Genomic DNA, 7,977 nt, shown 5'->3' on the forward strand with positions numbered 1-7,977 from the left:
CTCAAATCACTTTTGTTTATGTGCATTATATCTATCAATATTTACTGTAGTAGAAATTAGAACATCTTACTATTATTATGAAAATAGTTTTAACCTCATAGACCTCCCCTTTCTCTCCTAAAGGATCTCAGGGTCCTCTAGGTGTACACAGACCATGCTTTTAGAACTATTCACTTGTGATCTACCCAATTCCTTTCTATGTTTGTATCTATTTTTTTAAGCATCTAGAATAGTGCTTTGTACTCAGCAGGTGCATAATACATTTTTTCAAGGGTTTCCTTACATCTTTTCAGCCTCTGGGTCCTAGTTGGTCTCTAGATTAAGCCTGAAGATGGGTGGAGTACAAAAGGAGGAGTCAGGCTAGTTATTATACTTGCCGCTTTCATCAAGGATTGACACTAAATCCACTTAGCCAGAAGAATAGCCATCTTATCTTACTCCCACAGATTCCTGGAGAAGGATCTTCTTCACTTCAGTAAACTTGTTTCAATATCTTAGAGTCTTGCTTTCTAGATGTTCTTCTTCATATTTTTACTGAGATTTCAACCCAATATAAGAAAAAACTTTCCAACAGAGCTGTCTTTGGAAACTGGAAAAGAGCTACATCACTGTAAGTATTCATTTGGAGGATGGCTAACCATCTGTCAAGCAGCTCATCTAAGGAGTTATGCACTGGGTAAAAGGTTGGACTAAGTGACCTCTAAAGTCTCTCTGATGATTTCAGGCTAGCCTCCATCTCTCATGAGATAAGGAGCCATGACAACTACAGAGTATTATGATCAGTTTTAAAAGACCATAGTTTTTTATTTAGGATAGACTCAGAAGCACAAATTCACTTTTCTTGAAATGGAAATCTTTCAAACTCAGTTATTTTAAGAATTTTTAGTTTTCTTTGTCTTTCAGAGAGGAAGATGGGAATTGTTTCTTTAAACAACACGGATATTAATATTTTTATAATACCTTTACTTTGAATATTGCTTCTACAACTATTTCACCTTTGCCACAACCTAGCAAGTTATCAAGTTATTATTATTCCCATTTGACAGATGAAGAAATTGAGATCCACAAAAGTATGGTTTGTGTACACAGCAAGTTAGCGACTGGACAGGAATGAGACTCCAGGATCTTTCCTTTATAGCTAATAGTGTCTCTCCCCCCCCCCCACTTCCTCACACCCTGCCCCCAACTCATAGGATCACCCAGTTCTAACTATAGTAAATCTGCTGCTGTGTTTGAACTGATAGGTTGCATGTCTGGCTTGGTTAAAATGGGATCTAGGTGACAAATTCCCCAAAAAAGTGTTTCAAAAAAGATTGTAAATTTAACAGTTGCAAATTGAACCATTTAAAATTCACTGGGACAATTCAAGGTTTAAATTCTACTCTGAGGTAGAGTACTTTATAAAGCAATTCACTTTACAAAGTACTCTACCTCAGAGTAGAATTTGCCCAAAATAAGTCTGGCACCAATATGTCAAGACTCCAGGAATAGGGGACTACTAGGCTGCCTAAGAAGGGCAATACAGCTCAGGTCAGAAATGGAGCAAGTCAATGCTCCTATGCCAATTAGAATGGGATCCAGCTGTGTTCTAGCTACTGGACTTCCAGCCTGGGGGAGATAGGGAGACCTAGTTTCAAAAATAAAAGAAAATAAAAAACCCATCATTCTAAGAAGAGGTTGATAGGCTATACCAGCCTGCCAAAGGGGTCCTGACACAAAAAAGGTTGATCCCTGAACCAGTGCAACTCCCTTAATTTTCCAGATATTGAAACTGGGGTCCAGGGAGGTTAAGTGATTTGCTAAGGATCACCTAGATATTAAAGTAACAGAAGTCTGGGCTAAACTTCTGGTTCCAGGTCAGATCTGTGTCTAAACACATAACAAGGACACAATGTTGGTTGTAGGTATTTCAAGGCTTAGCATCCTCTTTTTGTTTATACAAACACTATCGGGAGAGGATCATTAGAGCTCAGAGCACAGAAATATAAAGTTTTTAAAATTTGAATTGTACTGAAATTTGTGGGTAGAACAATTTCTAGTATTTAAAGGCAATCAGTCCCTGAGTTCTTAACTTTATTTCCCTTGGTTTTGATACTGGACAGTGGTTCAGGAAAGCAAATGCCAGGAAATAGAAGGAGGTAGCTTTGTTAGCTGGTCCTAAAATGAATAAGGGAACCATGTCACCCATAAATTCTTTGTTCCTGTATACCAGTGTGAACACTGGCCCTACCTCATTAAGTCACATACACATGGTATTCCATAGGTATTCATGTAGTTCAAGCTATTAAATTTTTATGTATATATCACATATACACATCTGAATCTATAGACATATAATAATAGCTAGCATTTATAAAGAGTTTTACAAATATTATCTCATTTGATCCTCATAAGTAGTATGGGAGGTGGATACTACTATTATTCTCATTTTACAGGTGAGGAAACTGAGGCAAAGATTAAATGACTTGCCTCTGGTCACCCAGCTAGTGTCTGAGGCCACATTTGAACTTGTCTTCCTGACTCCAGATCCAGCTTTCTATGCACTGTGCCACCTAGCTGCCTCTGTGTGTATGTATGTATGTGTGTATATACATTATATATATGTTATATATATGTACATTACACACATACACACACACACACACACACAATACCTATTTATATAATTAACAGCCTGAGATATCCCTTCAACAAGTAGGGAGGGGCTCCTGTTCTGGACTCAAGTGGATTGGAATCAATCTTGGAGAAACCTGACCCCCAAAAGAGGAGATTCACGGTTTTAGAATTTTTTTTTGTTCTCTCTGGATCAATTTGCCTCAATTCTGGAGTTCCAGGGGAAATCAGTTAAATAAAGCTTAGATATGGTTCAAGTCTAGAGTTTCACTTAAAAGTTCCTTCAGTTTACTGAATGTAAAAAGTAGATATATTAAGTATAGGACAGCTTCTTGCCTTCCTTCTTTCCGTCCTTCCTTTTTTCTCCTATAAAAAGTTTATTTTTAAAAAGCTAGAACATAAAGAATGTACAGTGACTGATTTTATGTATCAAATTTTTTAAAAAAGCTCTTGAAATGGAAAGGCACGTAGCAATCTCAGCTCAGTGCTTCATTACTTATATTCGTTCCAAGGCTTCTAACATGATGATACTATTTCCTTAAACACTACAATTCCAATGTTGTTCTGTTGCCCACATGATGCCATCTTTCCACATTCATCAATCACAAGACTCATAAATGGATCAAACTCTGGCAATATTCTTTGGTTGTGTCTCCCACTATTTAATTTCAGTGATAGCCTCTTTCCCGTATTAAAAAAAAAAACAATAACAAAACTTGAGCAAGCTTTGCTCACCGTATTTCAGATGAAGCCCTTGACCTCCTCCTTGAGCAAGTGGAGAACATTCAGGCTTCTCTTGCCACCCTCACTATCCTGCTTTAACTCTGGTCAACAGCTATTTATTTCCTCCACCACAAAATAAATATTTAAAACACAACAACAAAAACATGACATTAACAGATAATTAAAACAGGAAACAGTAACTTACTGCCCCTATTATATTGTCCCTCAAGGTAAAGACAGCTTTGTGGAGCTGCAGAACATATATTTTACTTTTGCCTTAGTACTAGGAGCTCACAATATCCAGATTTTTCTGGCCAATCAGACCCAAGCTCAAATCCTCCTGGGTGTGATATTCTTCTTCTCTGAGGAGCTATTGGGAAAATCATTTCCTGTCAAGCAACCAACACCTGATTCAGGAACTTCTGACCTCTGGAACTCATGAAGTTACTGACAGCTGGAAATAGCCATCTCTCATCATCATTGTTTGGTGACAAGCTCAGGGAAAGAAACACAAAGCAGAAGAGGCAGCCGAGGATGTGAAGGCCAGTCTCCTATATCTGGTCAGACACACATTTTTTTTTCTGCCATGTACATCTGATCACCACTGCTGTGGGCAGGGAGAAGATGGGAGAAATCCTTCTCCCTTCCTCCCCCAGAAGTCCAAAGGAGATCGGTGTTCCAAGCCAAGCAGGATCCAAAGAGATAGGAAGTTGCTTGTCCTCATTCTCACATTGCAGGAAGAGAGTGGCTCTTCCTGGCTCAAATAGCATTCATTTTTTATACCAGTCCCAGTCATACAAAGGGACCAACCAGGAGATGTTCACAGATGTCCTTTAGGAAGTGGCCCAACAGAAGGGACCAGGGAATATTATTAGCTATATCATCCCCATTACTTTTTTTATTTTATTAATTTATTTTGATTTATCAACAATCACTTCAATATGCTTTTGAGTTTAAGATTTTTCTCCCCCTTCCTCCTCACCACCTTCCCCAAGACGGTGCACAATCTGATACAGGCTATACATTTACATTCGTATTAAACATGTTTTCACATTAGTGAAGTTGTAAATAAAAATTAAAACCAATAAGAGGAACCATCAGTAAGAGGAAACAACTCAACAGAAGAAAAAAAAAAAGGTAGCAATTCAACTTTCACAGTTATGATTACCATCTGTCTTTTTCTCCATCCCTTCCCCCCCTCCGTTTATGCTTTTCTTTCTGCTTTCTTCTTCCCCCACTCACCAGTGCCCTGCTTTTGACCACCTGCCTCCTCCAGTCTCTCCTCCCCTCTATCATCCCTTTCCCTTTTCTTCCCCTTTGCCCTTACTGCTTCTTTCCTCCCTTCTATCTGCCCTCCCACTTCTTCCCCCCCCCTCCCACTGCCCGTAGGGCAAGCTAGATTTCTATACCCAACTATCCCACGACTTTTTTTTTGTTGCATTATATTGTAAGATCGTTAATGACACGAACAGTGTTTTGTTGAACTTTGTATTTACCTATAGCTTCTAGTACAATGCTCTGCATAGAGTAGGTGCTCAATAAATGTTTATTGAATGTAAGAATCACTTAAGTGGTGGAGAAACTTTTCAAAGGAGCCGCACATCAGAGAGCACAATCCCCATTTCCATGGCATCTTGCTACCTTACCATGTTCCCACTTCTCACTTTACAAATCAATTTCAATATCAAGCCTGTCTCTGCAATGTGGCAGCAGATGGGCTAGGCTTATCCGTCAGATCTCCCTAGCCAACCTTGAAGGAGGAAAATCTCCCTATGCCAGTGAAGAAAATTGTTAATGTTTATTACTATTGCATCATCACCATTTTTATTATTACTGCTACAATCTTATTTAATTCTTAGTGAAAACATACGCGAAATAGCAAAACATGCTCCCACAGTCCCACAGCAAAAATATCACCCCTTCGCTGACTTAGCTGCATTAAAATGCGGCTTTAAAGGCCGACAGAGCTAAAAGTCCTGCCCTCTTGTGGCTGTTGCATGAAACTCACTTACCTCACCATAGCTCTGTTTGATGTTGCTTTGTTGACCTCTAGTGGCATTTCGCACTGGAGAAGTTTCCATAGTCAGATGCCTTCAGAAAGGGATATGGAGGGAAGGAGGATGAGGTCCATTTTCCTGTGCTTGGATCATTCTTAGACATAGAATGTTGTAGGGAAGGGGTGGAGCAGTATGCTACTGATATCTATTTTTATGATTTTGCAAAAGCTGATAAAGTGTATAGATACAATCTTATTAAAAGTCTACATACATCTATTTACATTTCTACATGTCCATATGATAGACGTATGTCTGTCTAAAACAAAAATGACATTGAATATATTGAATATATTAATGTTAATGTTAATAATATGTATACTATTGTATATGCAATGCATATATTGATGTTAACTAATAATAATAGTGATAATAATTACTAGTTAACATTTGTATTATGTCAGCTTTGTGCCAGGCACTGCCTAAGTATTTTACAAATATTACCTCATTTTTATCCTCCTAAAAGACCTATGAAGTAGATGCTATTACTATCCCCATTTTACAGTTGAAGAAACTGAGGCAAAAAGAGATTAAGTGACTTACCCAAGGTCACAGAGCTAGTAAGTGTCTAAGGCTGGATTTGAAATCAGTTCTTCCTGGCTCCAGGCCCCACCCTATCCACTGAGCCACCTAGCTGCCTATTATTATATTATTTTATAATGTAATAATACATATGTAGGATGGTATAGTGGAAAGAGAGCTGACCTCCCTCAGAGTTAGGAGAAAGACCTGGACTTGGGTCCTGCCTCTGATACGTCCTGACCATGTGACCCTCAGCAAATGACATCTCTGTTTCCTGGGCCACTCTAAGAATACGTTGCTAAGGTGGTGATGATTTAGGGATCTGAGGGAAAATAGGTTTAGAGAGGAAGGGATCTGATAAAACCTCTCATTTTATAAGGGAGGAGATGGAGAACCAGGAAGGCTGAGTAACTTGCCCAAGGTAATAGAGCTAGTAGGTGTCAGAGGATACACATGTGTGCATATATTATATGTAGTACATATTCTATATACACATGTATACTCACATGCATACACATATACAAAGATATACGCACATATATAATACAGTACTATGTATATAAATATATACCCACATGCACATATATATATATATACATATATAAAGTCATGTACACACATGTGTATATATACACATACACATATGTAACAGGGGACTGGCCAAAGAGGCCTCAGTCTTGGGAACATGCACATTTGGTGACCTTGCTTCAGGAAGTTCTGGATGACATAGAATTGAGGGGCCCTCCTCTCTACCCCAGATCCTAAGTATCGTATGACAGTTTATGGTTCATTAACCACATGGTAAAGACGTGTACTTTTGATTGGTTGCTGAACTAGAAGTGATTGGTGGGCATTCTTTCTTTTCCTGCCATCTTCTATGAAGGAGGAGGAAAGGACAGCGAGAGGGGAGAGAAAGCTGGCACTGGTGGCATGTTCTTCTCACTCTACTCAACATGAAGCCATGAACCTCAATGTTGCTTCTGTACCTGTGGTGCCTATTGTCTCCTGCCTCAGGTGAAGGAATACTGAAAATGGGAAAGACTAGGTTGTGATCTTGTGAGCTTTGAAAGGTCAGGAGAGCTGCCAGAGGTCCAGAGATAGGAGTCCATGATAGAGTTTGCCCAAGAAGTGATCTGTGGGATCCAGGCCAGCAGTGAATTGGACCTAGCAGCCAAAGTACCACTTTGTGAAGATACTTCATTAATTGGCTATGTCACATTTGGAAGCAGACTTGGGGTGGAGGGAGCAAACGATCTGAAGCAAACACAGACTGATATGGTATAGGGGAGAGTGCTCTGATTTGGGGTAGGAGGGTGGTTATACTTCTTTTCTCATTGTATATTCTCAGGAAATATCTATTTGTGAAAGCTAGTAGATGTTCATTGATTAAATGGTTGCTAATTACTAGATGGTATCTGTGATATAAAAGATATACTAACTATAACTGGTGATTGATATTGGAAAAAATACATTGGAATGTGGGCTTTAACTGATGGGACTGGACAACCCTCTTGCTGTTCTGAATAGTGTGACCCACAAGATAATGGACTGGACACTGTTGTCCAATCTTCATGACCTCTCAAACCTCTCCAAAATACAAATTATGCATAAGGGATAAAAACTTTATCCCCATGTCTAAATCACCAACACACTAACCCAGGGAATTGACAACAGAGAAGGCTAATCTCTAATCCCTTAAATGCTCACTAAGCACCTCATCCCCCACTAGCTACCATGCTCTGGCAGGACGACACAAGCTTAAAAACATGTTATTACAAAAACAAGGACTACACTGACCCATGGCTTACAGTAGAACTCAACTGTCCCCCCAGTCATCACCGTTGTGCCATGGGAAGCTAGAAGCTTACTCTGGTTGGGATGGCAATCTTCTGCTGCAATAGTGCTCAGCCAGAGAATTGAGGAGCAGAAGGAAATGGTATAGGAAGCCATCAGGTATGTGTCTCCACCAGGCCTGAAAAGCCAAAAGGGGACTGGCATTTAGCTGTTGGGAAGGGATTAGGGGGAAGACTTCCAACTAGGTCCTGAGCATTGGAAGATGGGATAA

General features: G+C 39.4%; 1 pseudogene; it reads right to left on the minus strand.

The window, feature by feature from the left end:
• Window positions 1–3,109: 3,109 nt before the first annotated feature.
• On the minus strand, window positions 3,110–5,417 carry LOC110210345 (small nuclear ribonucleoprotein G pseudogene; annotated as a pseudogene).
• Between the last annotated feature and the right edge of the window lie 2,560 nt (window positions 5,418–7,977).

The sequence above is a fragment of the Phascolarctos cinereus genome, unplaced genomic scaffold, assembly GCF_003287225.1.
Source record: "Phascolarctos cinereus isolate Bilbo 61053 unplaced genomic scaffold, phaCin_HiC Scaffold_3;HRSCAF=262, whole genome shotgun sequence".
Taxonomy (NCBI): Eukaryota; Metazoa; Chordata; class Mammalia; order Diprotodontia; family Phascolarctidae; genus Phascolarctos; species Phascolarctos cinereus.